Source organism: Phyllobates terribilis, unplaced genomic scaffold (assembly GCF_046119375.1).
Source record: "Phyllobates terribilis strain yellow unplaced genomic scaffold, ASM4611937v1 Scaffold_94__1_contigs__length_6153435, whole genome shotgun sequence".
Lineage (NCBI taxonomy): Eukaryota > Metazoa > Chordata > Amphibia > Anura > Dendrobatidae > Phyllobates > Phyllobates terribilis.
In genome coordinates, this window is record NW_027362854.1 from 3087695 (window position 1) to 3102784 (window position 15090).

General features: G+C 44.6%; 12 non-coding genes across 12 annotated transcripts; all 12 read left to right on the forward strand.

Moving 5' to 3' along the window:
• Nucleotides 1-30: 30 nt before the first annotated feature.
• Nucleotides 31-221, forward strand: LOC141198255 (U2 spliceosomal RNA). The gene has a single exon (XR_012270212.1). It is a non-coding gene; the product is annotated as a U2 spliceosomal RNA (small nuclear RNA).
• A 1124-nt stretch (nucleotides 222-1345) lies between these two features.
• Nucleotides 1346-1536, forward strand: LOC141198256 (U2 spliceosomal RNA). The gene has a single exon (XR_012270213.1). It is a non-coding gene; the product is annotated as a U2 spliceosomal RNA (small nuclear RNA).
• Nucleotides 1537-2654: 1118 nt separating this feature from the next.
• On the forward strand, nucleotides 2655-2845 carry LOC141198258 (U2 spliceosomal RNA). The gene has a single exon (XR_012270214.1). It is a non-coding gene; the product is annotated as a U2 spliceosomal RNA (small nuclear RNA).
• A 1121-nt stretch (nucleotides 2846-3966) lies between these two features.
• Nucleotides 3967-4157, forward strand: LOC141198259 (U2 spliceosomal RNA). The gene has a single exon (XR_012270215.1). It is a non-coding gene; the product is annotated as a U2 spliceosomal RNA (small nuclear RNA).
• Nucleotides 4158-5272: 1115 nt separating this feature from the next.
• LOC141198486 (U2 spliceosomal RNA) lies at nucleotides 5273-5463 on the forward strand. The gene has a single exon (XR_012270435.1). It is a non-coding gene; the product is annotated as a U2 spliceosomal RNA (small nuclear RNA).
• A 1124-nt stretch (nucleotides 5464-6587) lies between these two features.
• On the forward strand, nucleotides 6588-6778 carry LOC141198261 (U2 spliceosomal RNA). The gene has a single exon (XR_012270217.1). It is a non-coding gene; the product is annotated as a U2 spliceosomal RNA (small nuclear RNA).
• Nucleotides 6779-7899: 1121 nt separating this feature from the next.
• Nucleotides 7900-8090, forward strand: LOC141198262 (U2 spliceosomal RNA). Its single transcript, XR_012270218.1, has one exon. It is a non-coding gene; the product is annotated as a U2 spliceosomal RNA (small nuclear RNA).
• Nucleotides 8091-9211: 1121 nt separating this feature from the next.
• On the forward strand, nucleotides 9212-9402 carry LOC141198263 (U2 spliceosomal RNA). The gene has a single exon (XR_012270219.1). It is a non-coding gene; the product is annotated as a U2 spliceosomal RNA (small nuclear RNA).
• Nucleotides 9403-10520: 1118 nt separating this feature from the next.
• Nucleotides 10521-10711, forward strand: LOC141198487 (U2 spliceosomal RNA). The gene has a single exon (XR_012270436.1). It is a non-coding gene; the product is annotated as a U2 spliceosomal RNA (small nuclear RNA).
• A 1115-nt stretch (nucleotides 10712-11826) lies between these two features.
• LOC141198264 (U2 spliceosomal RNA) lies at nucleotides 11827-12017 on the forward strand. Its single transcript, XR_012270220.1, has one exon. It is a non-coding gene; the product is annotated as a U2 spliceosomal RNA (small nuclear RNA).
• A 1115-nt stretch (nucleotides 12018-13132) lies between these two features.
• On the forward strand, nucleotides 13133-13323 carry LOC141198265 (U2 spliceosomal RNA). The gene has a single exon (XR_012270221.1). It is a non-coding gene; the product is annotated as a U2 spliceosomal RNA (small nuclear RNA).
• Nucleotides 13324-14444: 1121 nt separating this feature from the next.
• LOC141198266 (U2 spliceosomal RNA) lies at nucleotides 14445-14635 on the forward strand. Its single transcript, XR_012270222.1, has one exon. It is a non-coding gene; the product is annotated as a U2 spliceosomal RNA (small nuclear RNA).
• Nucleotides 14636-15090: the final 455 nt, after the last annotated feature.

The window sequence follows — 15090 nt, forward strand, 5'->3', positions numbered from 1 at the left end:
TGGCTCCGTAGTTTGAAACCAATTCTGGTTATCGCTTCTCGGCCTTTTGGCTAAGATCAAGTGTAGTATCTGTTCTTATCAGTTTAATATCTGATACGTCCCCTATCTGGGGACCATATATTAAATGGATTTTTAGAACAGGGAGATGGAAAAAGAGCTTGCTCTGTCCACTCCACGCATTGACCTGGTATTGCAGTATCTCCAGGACCGGTGCACCCCTTCTTTAATGCAGTTTCTAAAATCAGAAAGAATTGAATTCAATGTTTTTTGTTCATTTTGCTTGTTTGTCGGATTTTGGGATGGACTCTTTGGCTTTGCTTTTCTTCTCCTCATTGGATTTTTCATGTTCAAAGTTGCAGAAGCCAGATTACAAGCTCATTTTGGTTCAACTTCAGCAACTGTGCATTGCATTGCCATGTAATGTAATGAAATGCTATCTTTCTAGCTCTACCTTTTTACTTCCTTTTGGATAAACAGACATATTAGGCAAGCATTTTGGAGCTTTCACCTAAATAACTACAGGTGGTGAGATAAGCTGCACAATATAATTGACCTTTCAGTATATTGTTGCACACACACCATCTATTTAGCAAATGCCCTTGTTATCAACAGCAGCCTTTTAAACTCACCTGAGCTAACAGGTATGTGCGCTGGTTACTCTGCTGCGCTTAAAATTTCTTTTTTGGTTTGCTACAATGCCTTTTCTGAAACGTTGTCTCCCTCTGCTGGAACACTGACTTCTTTCATTTAATGCCTGCAGACTATAAAAGAGAACCCAACCCAAAAAGTTTGGTTGATTAGTCTGTGGCATTCTGTTAAACTGTTGCTTATGGCGGTCTCTGTGAGCTTCTCAGCGACATTCAGCCAGCCAGGTATCCTGCCTGCAGTAGATGGAATGTGGCAATGGAACGCTGGCTGCGCGTGTCATAATAGGCTCTGAGCCTTTATATACCTGTGCACAGCAGCAGCCACCTTCAGTCTGCTGCTGGACAGCCAGCAGCAGCAGCAGCAGCAGCAGCAGGAGAGGTATGTAATCAGCAGCCCTCCTGCTAAGGGTAGACAGCTGCTCGTTCCACCCCACCCCCCGCCTTAATTGGTTCTCCTCCCTTCCAATGGTGTTGAGGCGGGTGGGAACAGCAGGGGGTGAAGGTGCTGTGTTTAAAGAGGTGGAGTTATGCAGATCTAAAACGCGTGGATTGCAGCAGCAGCAAGCCGAAAAGTGCAGGCATGTAAGGGATCTAGAGGTTGACAACATGTCTTCTTAACGGGAGTCCAGGAGCTCATCTCCACAAATGGACTTTTCAGGATCCTTGGGTGGCTCCGTAGTTTGAAACCAATTCTGGTTATCGCTTCTCGGCCTTTTGGCTAAGATCAAGTGTAGTATCTGTTCTTATCAGTTTAATATCTGATACGTCCCCTATCTGGGGACCATATATTAAATGGATTTTTAGAACAGGGAGATGGAAAAAGAGCTTGCTCTGTCCACTCCACGCATTGACCTGGTATTGCAGTATCTCCAGGACCGGTGCACCCCTTCTTTAATGCAGTTTCTAAAATCAGAAAGAATTGAATTCAATGTTTTTTGTTCATTTTGCTTGTTTGTCGGATTTTGGGATGGACTCTTTGGCTTTGCTTTTCTTCTCCTCATTGGATTTTTCATGTTCAAAGTTGCAGAAGCCAGATTACAAGCTCATTTTGGTTCAACTTCAGCAACTGTGCATTGCATTGCCATGTAATGTAATGAAATGCTATCTTTCTAGCTCTCCCTTTTTACTTCCTTTTGGATAAACAGACATATTAGGCAAGCATTTTGGAGCTTTCACCTAAATAACTACAGGTGGTGAGATAAGCTGCACAATATAATTGACCTTTCAGTATATTGTTGCACACACACCATCTATTTAGCAAATGCCCTTGTTATCAACAGCAGCCTTTTAAACTCACCTGAGCTAACAGGTATGTGCGCTGGTTACTCTGCTGCGCTTAAAATTTCTTTTTTGGTTTGCTACAATGCCTTTTCTGAAACGTTGTCTCCCTCTGCTGGAACACTGACTTCTTTCATTTAATGCCTGCAGACTATAAAAGAGAACCCAACCCAAAAAGTTTGGTTGATTAGTCTGTGGCATTCTGTTAAACTGTTGCTTATGGCGGTCTCTGTGAGCTTCTCAGCGACATTCAGCCAGCCAGGTATCCTGCCTGCAGTAGATGGAATGTGGCAATGGAACGCTGGCTGCGCGTGTCATAATAGGCTCTGAGCCTTTATATACCTGTGCACAGCAGCAGCCACCTTCAGTCTGCTGCTGGACAGCCAGCAGCAGCAGCAGCAGCAGGAGAGGTATGTAATCAGCAGCCCTCCTGCTAAGGGTAGACAGCTGCTCGTTCCACCCCACCCCCCGCCTTAATTGGTTCTCCTCCCTTCCAACGGTGTTGAGGCGGGTGGGAACAGCAGGGGGTGAAGGTGCTGTGTTTAAAGAGGTGGAGTTATGCAGATCTAAAACGCGTGGATTGCAGCAGCAGCAAGCCGAAAAGTGCAGGCATGTAAGGGATCTAGAGGTTGACAACATGTCTTCTTAACGGGAGTCCAGGAGCTCATCTCCACAAATGGACTTTTCAGGATCCTTGGGTGGCTCCGTAGTTTGAAACCAATTCTGGTTATCGCTTCTCGGCCTTTTGGCTAAGATCAAGTGTAGTATCTGTTCTTATCAGTTTAATATCTGATACGTCCCCTATCTGGGGACCATATATTAAATGGATTTTTAGAACAGGGAGATGGAAAAAGAGCTTGCTCTGTCCACTCCACGCATTGACCTGGTATTGCAGTATCTCCAGGACCGGTGCACCCCTTCTTTAATGCAGTTTCTAAAATCAGAAAGAATTGAATTCAATGTTTTTTGTTCATTTTGCTTGTTTGTCGGATTTTGGGATGGACTCTTTGGCTTTGCTTTTCTTCTCCTCATTGGATTTTTCATGTTCAAAGTTGCAGAAGCCAGATTACAAGCTCATTTTGGTTCAACTTCAGCAACTGTGCATTGCATTGCCATGTAATGTAATGAAATGCTATCTTTCTAGCTCTCCCTTTTTACTTCCTTTTGGATAAACAGACATATTAGGCAAGCATTTTGGAGCTTTCACCTAAATAACTACAGGTGGTGAGATAAGCTGCACAATATAATTGACCTTTCAGTATATTGTTGCACACACACCATCTATTTAGCAAATGCCCTTGTTATCAACAGCAGCCTTTTAAACTCACCTGAGCTAACAGGTATGTGCGCTGGTTACTCTGCTGCGCTTAAAATTTCTTTTTTGGTTTGCTACAATGCCTTTTCTGAAACGTTGTCTCCCTCTGCTGGAACACTGACTTCTTTCATTTAATGCCTGCAGACTATAAAAGAGAACCCAACCCAAAAAGTTTGGTTGATTAGTCTGTGGCATTCTGTTAAACTGTTGCTTATGGCGGTCTCTGTGAGCTTCTCAGCGACATTCAGCCAGCCAGGTATCCTGCCTGCAGTAGATGGAATGTGGCAATGGAACGCTGGCTGCGCGTGTCATAATAGGCTCTGAGCCTTTATATACCTGTGCACAGCAGCAGCCACCTTCAGTCTGCTGCTGGACAGCCAGCAGCAGCAGCAGCAGCAGCAGGAGAGGTATGTAATCAGCAGCCCTCCTGCTAAGGGTAGACAGCTGCTCGTTCCACCCCACCCCCCGCCTTAATTGGTTCTCCTCCCTTCCAACGGTGTTGAGGCGGGTGGGAACAGCAGGGGGTGAAGGTGCTGTGTTTAAAGAGGTGGAGTTATGCAGATCTAAAACGCGTGGATTGCAGCAGCAGCAAGCCGAAAAGTGCAGGCATGTAAGGGATCTAGAGGTTGACAACATGTCTTCTTAACGGGAGTCCAGGAGCTCATCTCCACAAATGGACTTTTCAGGATCCTTGGGTGGCTCCGTAGTTTGAAACCAATTCTGGTTATCGCTTCTCGGCCTTTTGGCTAAGATCAAGTGTAGTATCTGTTCTTATCAGTTTAATATCTGATACGTCCCCTATCTGGGGACCATATATTAAATGGATTTTTAGAACAGGGAGATGGAAAAAGAGCTTGCTCTGTCCACTCCACGCATTGACCTGGTATTGCAGTATCTCCAGGACCGGTGCACCCCTTCTTTAATGCAGTTTCTAAAATCAGAAAGAATTGAATTCAATGTTTTTTGTTCATTTTGCTTGTTTGTCGGATTTTGGGATGGACTCTTTGGCTTTGCTTTTCTTCTCCTCATTGGATTTTTCATGTTCAAAGTTGCAGAAGCCAGATTACAAGCTCATTTTGGTTCAACTTCAGCAACTGTGCATTGCATTGCCATGTAATGTAATGAAATGCTATCTTTCTAGCTCTCCCTTTTTACTTCCTTTTGGATAAACAGACATATTAGGCAAGCATTTTGGAGCTTTCACCTAAATAACTACAGGTGGTGAGATAAGCTGCACAATATAATTGACCTTTCAGTATATTGTTGCACACACACCATCTATTTAGCAAATGCCCTTGTTATCAACAGCAGCCTTTTAAACTCACCTGAGCTAACAGGTATGTGCGCTGGTTACTCTGCTGCGCTTAAAATTTCTTTTTTGGTTTGCTACAATGCCTTTTCTGAAACGTTGTCTCCCTCTGCTGGAACACTGACTTCTTTCATTTAATGCCTGCAGACTATAAAAGAGAACCCAACCCAAAAAGTTTGGTTGATTAGTCTGTGGCATTCTGTTAAACTGTTGCTTATGGCGGTCTCTGTGAGCTTCTCAGCGACATTCAGCCAGCCAGGTATCCTGCCTGCAGTAGATGGAATGTGGCAATGGAACGCTGGCTGCGCGTGTCATAATAGGCTCTGAGCCTTTATATACCTGTGCACAGCAGCAGCCACCTTCAGTCTGCTGCTGGACAGCCAGCAGCAGCAGCAGCAGGAGAGGTATGTAATCAGCAGCCCTCCTGCTAAGGGTAGACAGCTGCTCGTTCCACCCCACCCCCCGCCTTAATTGGTTCTCCTCCCTTCCAATGGTGTTGAGGCGGGTGGGAACAGCAGGGGGTGAAGGTGCTGTGTTTAAAGAGGTGGAGTTATGCAGATCTAAAACGCGTGGATTGCAGCAGCAGCAAGCCGAAAAGTGCAGGCATGTAAGGGATCTAGAGGTTGACAACATGTCTTCTTAACGGGAGTCCAGGAGCTCATCTCCACAAATGGACTTTTCAGGATCCTTGGGTGGCTCCGTAGTTTGAAACCAATTCTGGTTATTGCTTCTCGGCCTTTTGGCTAAGATCAAGCGTAGTATCTGTTCTTATCAGTTTAATATCTGATACGTCCCCTATCTGGGGACCATATATTAAATGGATTTTTAGAACAGGGAGATGGAAAAAGAGCTTGCTCTGTCCACTCCACGCATTGACCTGGTATTGCAGTATCTCCAGGACCGGTGCACCCCTTCTTTAATGCAGTTTCTAAAATCAGAAAGAATTGAATTCAATGTTTTTTGTTCATTTTGCTTGTTTGTCGGATTTTGGGATGGACTCTTTGGCTTTGCTTTTCTTCTCCTCATTGGATTTTTCATGTTCAAAGTTGCAGAAGCCAGATTACAAGCTCATTTTGGTTCAACTTCAGCAACTGTGCATTGCATTGCCATGTAATGTAATGAAATGCTATCTTTCTAGCTCTCCCTTTTTACTTCCTTTTGGATAAACAGACATATTAGGCAAGCATTTTGGAGCTTTCACCTAAATAACTACAGGTGGTGAGATAAGCTGCACAATATAATTGACCTTTCAGTATATTGTTGCACACACACCATCTATTTAGCAAATGCCCTTGTTATCAACAGCAGCCTTTTAAACTCACCTGAGCTAACAGGTATGTGCGCTGGTTACTCTGCTGCGCTTAAAATTTCTTTTTTGGTTTGCTACAATGCCTTTTCTGAACCGTTGTCTCCCTCTGCTGGAACACTGACTTCTTTCATTTAATGCCTGCAGACTATAAAAGAGAACCCAACCCAAAAAGTTTGGTTGATTAGTCTGTGGCATTCTGTTAAACTGTTGCTTATGGCGGTCTCTGTGAGCTTCTCAGCGACATTCAGCCAGCCAGGTATCCTGCCTGCAGTAGATGGAATGTGGCAATGGAACGCTGGCTGCGCGTGTCATAATAGGCTCTGAGCCTTTATATACCTGTGCACAGCAGCAGCCACCTTCAGTCTGCTGCTGGACAGCCAGCAGCAGCAGCAGCAGCAGCAGCAGGAGAGGTATGTAATCAGCAGCCCTCCTGCTAAGGGTAGACAGCTGCTCGTTCCACCCCACCCCCCGCCTTAATTGGTTCTCCTCCCTTCCAACGGTGTTGAGGCGGGTGGGAACAGCAGGGGGTGAAGGTGCTGTGTTTAAAGAGGTGGAGTTATGCAGATCTAAAACGCGTGGATTGCAGCAGCAGCAAGCCGAAAAGTGCAGGCATGTAAGGGATCTAGAGGTTGACAACATGTCTTCTTAACGGGAGTCCAGGAGCTCATCTCCACAAATGGACTTTTCAGGATCCTTGGGTGGCTCCGTAGTTTGAAACCAATTCTGGTTATCGCTTCTCGGCCTTTTGGCTAAGATCAAGTGTAGTATCTGTTCTTATCAGTTTAATATCTGATACGTCCCCTATCTGGGGACCATATATTAAATGGATTTTTAGAACAGGGAGATGGAAAAAGAGCTTGCTCTGTCCACTCCACGCATTGACCTGGTATTGCAGTATCTCCAGGACCGGTGCACCCCTTCTTTAATGCAGTTTCTAAAATCAGAAAGAATTGAATTCAATGTTTTTTGTTCATTTTGCTTGTTTGTCGGATTTTGGGATGGACTCTTTGGCTTTGCTTTTCTTCTCCTCATTGGATTTTTCATGTTCAAAGTTGCAGAAGCCAGATTACAAGCTCATTTTGGTTCAACTTCAGCAACTGTGCATTGCATTGCCATGTAATGTAATGAAATGCTATCTTTCTAGCTCTCCCTTTTTACTTCCTTTTGGATAAACAGACATATTAGGCAAGCATTTTGGAGCTTTCACCTAAATAACTACAGGTGGTGAGATAAGCTGCACAATATAATTGACCTTTCAGTATATTGTTGCACACACACCATCTATTTAGCAAATGCCCTTGTTATCAACAGCAGCCTTTTAAACTCACCTGAGCTAACAGGTATGTGCGCTGGTTACTCTGCTGCGCTTAAAATTTCTTTTTTGGTTTGCTACAATGCCTTTTCTGAAACGTTGTCTCCCTCTGCTGGAACACTGACTTCTTTCATTTAATGCCTGCAGACTATAAAAGAGAACCCAACCCAAAAAGTTTGGTTGATTAGTCTGTGGCATTCTGTTAAACTGTTGCTTATGGCGGTCTCTGTGAGCTTCTCAGCGACATTCAGCCAGCCAGGTATCCTGCCTGCAGTAGATGGAATGTGGCAATGGAACGCTGGCTGCGCGTGTCATAATAGGCTCTGAGCCTTTATATACCTGTGCACAGCAGCAGCCACCTTCAGTCTGCTGCTGGACAGCCAGCAGCAGCAGCAGCAGCAGCAGGAGAGGTATGTAATCAGCAGCCCTCCTGCTAAGGGTAGACAGCTGCTCGTTCCACCCCACCCCCCGCCTTAATTGGTTCTCCTCCCTTCCAACTGTGTTGAGGCGGGTATGAACAGCAGGGGGTGAAGGTGCTGTGTTTAAAGAGGTGGAGTTATGCAGATCTAAAACGCGTGGATTGCAGCAGCAGCAAGCCGAAAAGTGCAGGCATGTAAGGGATCTAGAGGTTGACAACATGTCTTCTTAACGGGAGTCCAGGAGCTCATCTCCACAAATGGACTTTTCAGGATCCTTGGGTGGCTCCGTAGTTTGAAACCAATTCTGGTTATCGCTTCTCGGCCTTTTGGCTAAGATCAAGTGTAGTATCTGTTCTTATCAGTTTAATATCTGATACGTCCCCTATCTGGGGACCATATATTAAATGGATTTTTAGAACAGGGAGATGGAAAAAGAGCTTGCTCTGTCCACTCCACGCATTGACCTGGTATTGCAGTATCTCCAGGACCGGTGCACCCCTTCTTTAATGCAGTTTCTAAAATCAGAAAGAATTGAATTCAATGTTTTTTGTTCATTTTGCTTGTTTGTCGGATTTTGGGATGGACTCTTTGGCTTTGCTTTTCTTCTCCTCATTGGATTTTTCATGTTCAAAGTTGCAGAAGCCAGATTACAAGCTCATTTTGGTTCAACTTCAGCAACTGTGCATTGCATTGCCATGTAATGTAATGAAATGCTATCTTTCTAGCTCTCCCTTTTTACTTCCTTTTGGATAAACAGACATATTAGGCAAGCATTTTGGAGCTTTCACCTAAATAACTACAGGTGGTGAGATAAGCTGCACAATATAATTGACCTTTCAGTATATTGTTGCACACACACCATCTATTTAGCAAATGCCCTTGTTATCAACAGCAGCCTTTTAAACTCACCTGAGCTAACAGGTATGTGCGCTGGTTACTCTGCTGCGCTTAAAATTTCTTTTTTGGTTTGCTACAATGCCTTTTCTGAAACGTTGTCTCCCTCTGCTGGAACACTGACTTCTTTCATTTAATGCCTGCAGACTATAAAAGAGAACCCAACCCAAAAAGTTTGGTTGATTAGTCTGTGGCATTCTGTTAAACTGTTGCTTATGGCGGTCTCTGTGAGCTTCTCAGCGACATTCAGCCAGCCAGGTATCCTGCCTGCAGTAGATGGAATGTGGCAATGGAACGCTGGCTGCGCGTGTCATAATAGGCTCTGAGCCTTTATATACCTGTGCACAGCAGCAGCCACCTTCAGTCTGCTGCTGGACAGCCAGCAGCAGCAGCAGCAGCAGCAGGAGAGGTATGTAATCAGCAGCCCTCCTGCTAAGGGTAGACAGCTGCTCGTTCCACCCCACCCCCCGCCTTAATTGGTTCTCCTCCCTTCCAACGGTGTTGAGGCGGGTGGGAACAGCAGGGGGTGAAGGTGCTGTGTTTAAAGAGGTGGAGTTATGCAGATCTAAAACGCGTGGATTGCAGCAGCAGCAAGCCGAAAAGTGCAGGCATGTAAGGGATCTAGAGGTTGACAACATGTCTTCTTAACGGGAGTCCAGGAGCTCATCTCCACAAATGGACTTTTCAGGATCCTTGGGTGGCTCCGTAGTTTGAAACCAATTCTGGTTATCGCTTCTCGGCCTTTTGGCTAAGATCAAGTGTAGTATCTGTTCTTATCAGTTTAATATCTGATACGTCCCCTATCTGGGGACCATATATTAAATGGATTTTTAGAACAGGGAGATGGAAAAAGAGCTTGCTCTGTCCACTCCACGCATTGACCTGGTATTGCAGTATCTCCAGGACCGGTGCACCCCTTCTTTAATGCAGTTTCTAAAATCAGAAAGAATTGAATTCAATGTTTTTTGTTCATTTTGCTTGTTTGTCGGATTTTGGGATGGACTCTTTGGCTTTGCTTTTCTTCTCCTCATTGGATTTTTCATGTTCAAAGTTGCAGAAGCCAGATTACAAGCTCATTTTGGTTCAACTTCAGCAACTGTGCATTGCATTGCCATGTAATGTAATGAAATGCTATCTTTCTAGCTCTCCCTTTTTACTTCCTTTTGGATAAACAGACATATTAGGCAAGCATTTTGGAGCTTTCACCTAAATAACTACAGGTGGTGAGATAAGCTGCACAATATAATTGACCTTTCAGTATATTGTTGCACACACACCATCTATTTAGCAAATGCCCTTGTTATCAACAGCAGCCTTTTAAACTCACCTGAGCTAACAGGTATGTGCGCTGGTTACTCTGCTGCGCTTAAAATTTCTTTTTTGGTTTGCTACAATGCCTTTTCTGAAACGTTGTCTCCCTCTGCTGGAACACTGACTTCTTTCATTTAATGCCTGCAGACTATAAAAGAGAACCCAACCCAAAAAGTTTGGTTGATTAGTCTGTGGCATTCTGTTAAACTGTTGCTTATGGCGGTCTCTGTGAGCTTCTCAGCGACATTCAGCCAGCCAGGTATCCTGCCTGCAGTAGATGGAATGTGGCAATGGAACGCTGGCTGCGCGTGTCATAATAGGCTCTGAGCCTTTATATACCTGTGCACAGCAGCAGCCACCTTCAGTCTGCTGCTGGACAGCCAGCAGCAGCAGCAGCAGCAGGAGAGGTATGTAATCAGCAGCCCTCCTGCTAAGGGTAGACAGCTGCTCGTTCCACCCCACCCCCCGCCTTAATTGGTTCTCCTCCCTTCCAATGGTGTTGAGGCGGGTGGGAACAGCAGGGGGTGAAGGTGCTGTGTTTAAAGAGGTGGAGTTATGCAGATCTAAAACGCGTGGATTGCAGCAGCAGCAAGCCGAAAAGTGCAGGCATGTAAGGGATCTAGAGGTTGACAACATGTCTTCTTAACGGGAGTCCAGGAGCTCATCTCCACAAATGGACTTTTCAGGATCCTTGGGTGGCTCCGTAGTTTGAAACCAATTCTGGTTATTGCTTCTCGGCCTTTTGGCTAAGATCAAGCGTAGTATCTGTTCTTATCAGTTTAATATCTGATACGTCCCCTATCTGGGGACCATATATTAAATGGATTTTTAGAACAGGGAGATGGAAAAAGAGCTTGCTCTGTCCACTCCACGCATTGACCTGGTATTGCAGTATCTCCAGGACCGGTGCACCCCTTCTTTAATGCAGTTTCTAAAATCAGAAAGAATTGAATTCAATGTTTTTTGTTCATTTTGCTTGTTTGTCGGATTTTGGGATGGACTCTTTGGCTTTGCTTTTCTTCTCCTCATTGGATTTTTCATGTTCAAAGTTGCAGAAGCCAGATTACAAGCTCATTTTGGTTCAACTTCAGCAACTGTGCATTGCATTGCCATGTAATGTAATGAAATGCTATCTTTCTAGCTCTCCCTTTTTACTTCCTTTTGGATAAACAGACATATTAGGCAAGCATTTTGGAGCTTTCACCTAAATAACTACAGGTGGTGAGATAAGCTGCACAATATAATTGACCTTTCAGTATATTGTTGCACACACACCATCTATTTAGCAAATGCCCTTGTTATCAACAGCAGCCTTTTAAACTCACCTGAGCTAACAGGTATGTGCGCTGGTTACTCTGCTGCGCTTAAAATTTCTTTTTTGGTTTGCTACAATGCCTTTTCTGAACCGTTGTCTCCCTCTGCTGGAACACTGACTTCTTTCATTTAATGCCTGCAGACTATAAAAGAGAACCCAACCCAAAAAGTTTGGTTGATTAGTCTGTGGCATTCTGTTAAACTGTTGCTTATGGCGGTCTCTGTGAGCTTCTCAGCGACATTCAGCCAGCCAGGTATCCTGCCTGCAGTAGATGGAATGTGGCAATGGAACGCTGGCTGCGCGTGTCATAATAGGCTCTGAGCCTTTATATACCTGTGCACAGCAGCAGCCACCTTCAGTCTGCTGCTGGACAGCCAGCAGCAGCAGCAGCAGGAGAGGTATGTAATCAGCAGCCCTCCTGCTAAGGGTAGACAGCTGCTCGTTCCACCCCACCCCCCGCCTTAATTGGTTCTCCTCCCTTCCAACGGTGTTGAGGCGGGTGGGAACAGCAGGGGGTGAAGGTGCTGTGTTTAAAGAGGTGGAGTTATGCAGATCTAAAACGCGTGGATTGCAGCAGCAGCAAGCCGAAAAGTGCAGGCATGTAAGGGATCTAGAGGTTGACAACATGTCTTCTTAACGGGAGTCCAGGAGCTCATCTCCACAAATGGACTTTTCAGGATCCTTGGGTGGCTCCGTAGTTTGAAACCAATTCTGGTTATCGCTTCTCGGCCTTTTGGCTAAGATCAAGTGTAGTATCTGTTCTTATCAGTTTAATATCTGATACGTCCCCTATCTGGGGACCATATATTAAATGGATTTTTAGAACAGGGAGATGGAAAAAGAGCTTGCTCTGTCCACTCCACGCATTGACCTGGTATTGCAGTATCTCCAGGACCGGTGCACCCCTTCTTTAATGCAGTTTCTAAAATCAGAAAGAATTGAATTCAATGTTTTTTGTTCATTTTGCTTGTTTGTTGGATTTTGGGATGGACTCTTTGGCTTTGCTTTTCTTCTCCTCATTGGATTTTTCATGTTCAAAGTTGCAGAAGCCAGATTACAAGCTCATTTTGGTTCAACTTCAGCAACTGTGAATTGCATTGCCATGTAATGTAATGAAATGCTATCTTTCTAGCTCTCCCTTTTTACTTCCTTTTGGATAAACAGACATATTAGGCAAGCATTTTGGAGCTTTCACCTAAATAACTACAGGTGGTGAGATAAGCTGCACAATATAATTGACCTTTCAGTATATTGTTGCACACACACCATCTATTTAGCAAATGCCCTTGTTATCAACAGCAGCCTTTTAAACTCACCTGAGCTAACAGGTATGTGCGCTGGTTACTCTGCTGCGCTTAAAATTTCTTTTTTGGTTTGCTACAATGCCTTTTCTGAAACGTTGTCTCCCTCTGCTGGAACACTGACTTCTTTCATTTAATGCCTGCAGACTATAAAAGAGAACCCAACCCAAAAAGTTTGGTTGATTAGTCTGTGGCATTCTGTTAAACTGTTGCTTATGGCGGTCTCTGTGAGCTTCTCAGCGACATTCAGCCAGCCAGGTATCCTGCCTGCAGTAGATGGAATGTGGCAATGGAACGCTGGCTGCGCGTGTCATAATAGGCTCTGAGCCTTTATATACCTGTGCACAGCAGCAGCCACCTTCAGTCTGCTGCTGGACAGCCAGCAGCAGCAGCAGCAGGAGAGGTATGTAATCAGCAGCCCTCCTGCTAAGGGTAGACAGCTGCTCGTTCCACCCCACCCCCCGCCTTAATTGGTTCTCCTCCCTTCCAACGGTGTTGAGGCGGGTGGGAACAGCAGGGGGTGAAGGTGCTGTGTTTAAAGAGGTGGAGTTATGCAGATCTAAAACGCGTGGATTGCAGCAGCAGCAAGCCGAAAAGTGCAGGCATGTAAGGGATCTAGAGGTTGACAACATGTCTTCTTAACGGGAGTCCAGGAGCTCATCTCCACAAATGGACTTTTCAGGATCCTTGGGTGGCTCCGTAGTTTGAAACCAATTCTGGTTATCGCTTCTCGGCCTTTTGGCTAAGATCAAGTGTAGTATCTGTTCTTATCAGTTTAATATCTGATACGTCCCCTATCTGGGGACCATATATTAAATGGATTTTTAGAACAGGGAGATGGAAAAAGAGCTTGCTCTGTCCACTCCACGCATTGACCTGGTATTGCAGTATCTCCAGGACCGGTGCACCCCTTCTTTAATGCAGTTTCTAAAATCAGAAAGAATTGAATTCAATGTTTTTTGTTCATTTTGCTTGTTTGTTGGATTTTGGGATGGACTCTTTGGCTTTGCTTTTCTTCTCCTCATTGGATTTTTCATGTTCAAAGTTGCAGAAGCCAGATTACAAGCTCATTTTGGTTCAACTTCAGCAACTGTGAATTGCATTGCCATGTAATGTAATGAAATGCTATCTTTCTAGCTCTCCCTTTTTACTTCCTTTTGGATAAACAGACATATTAGGCAAGCATTTTGGAGCTTTCACCTAAATAACTACAGGTGGTGAGATAAGCTGCACAATATAATTGACCTTTCAGTATATTGTTGCACACACACCATCTATTTAGCAAATGCCCTTGTTATCAACAGCAGCCTTTTAAACTCACCTGAGCTAACAGGTATGTGCGCTGGTTACTCTGCTGCGCTTAAAATTTCTTTTTTGGTTTGCTACAATGCCTTTTCTGAAACGTTGTCTCCCTCTGCTGGAACACTGACTTCTTTCATTTAATGCCTGCAGACTATAAAAGAGAACCCAACCCAAAAAGTTTGGTTGATTAGTCTGTGGCATTCTGTTAAACTGTTGCTTATGGCGGTCTCTGTGAGCTTCTCAGCGACATTCAGCCAGCCAGGTATCCTGCCTGCAGTAGATGGAATGTGGCAATGGAACGCTGGCTGCGCGTGTCATAATAGGCTCTGAGCCTTTATATACCTGTGCACAGCAGCAGCCACCTTCAGTCTGCTGCTGGACAGCCAGCAGCAGCAGCAGCAGCAGCAGGAGAGGTATGTAATCAGCAGCCCTCCTGCTAAGGGTAGACAGCTGCTCGTTCCACCCCACCCCCCGCCTTAATTGGTTCTCCTCCCTTCCAACGGTGTTGAGGCGGGTGGGAACAGCAGGGGGTGAAGGTGCTGTGTTTAAAGAGGTGGAGTTATGCAGATCTAAAACGCGTGGATTGCAGCAGCAGCAAGCCGAAAAGTGCAGGCATGTAAGGGATCTAGAGGTTGACAACATGTCTTCTTAACGGGAGTCCAGGAGCTCATCTCCACAAATGGACTTTTCAGGATCCTTGGGTGGCTCCGTAGTTTGAAACCAATTCTGGTTATCGCTTCTCGGCCTTTTGGCTAAGATCAAGTGTAGTATCTGTTCTTATCAGTTTAATATCTGATACGTCCCCTATCTGGGGACCATATATTAAATGGATTTTTAGAACAGGGAGATGGAAAAAGAGCTTGCTCTGTCCACTCCACGCATTGACCTGGTATTGCAGTATCTCCAGGACCGGTGCACCCCTTCTTTAATGCAGTTTCTAAAATCAGAAAGAATTGAATTCAATGTTTTTTGTTCATTTTGCTTGTTTGTCGGATTTTGGGATGGACTCTTTGGCTTTGCTTTTCTTCTCCTCATTGGATTTTTCATGTTCAAAGTTGCAGAAGCCAGATTACAAGCTCATTTTGGTTCAACTTCAGCAACTGTGCATTGCATTGCCATGTAATGTAATGAAATGCTATCTTTCTAGCTCTCCCTTTTTACTTCCTTTTGGATAAACAGACATATTAGGCAAGCATTTTGGAGCTTTCACCTAAATAACTACAGGTGGTGAGATAAGCTGCACAATATAATTGACCTTTCAGTATATTGTTGCACACACACCATCTATTTAGCAAATGCCCTTGTTATCAACAGCAGCCTTTTAAACTCACCTGAGCTAACAGGTATGTGCGCTGGTTACTCTGCTGCGCTTAAAATT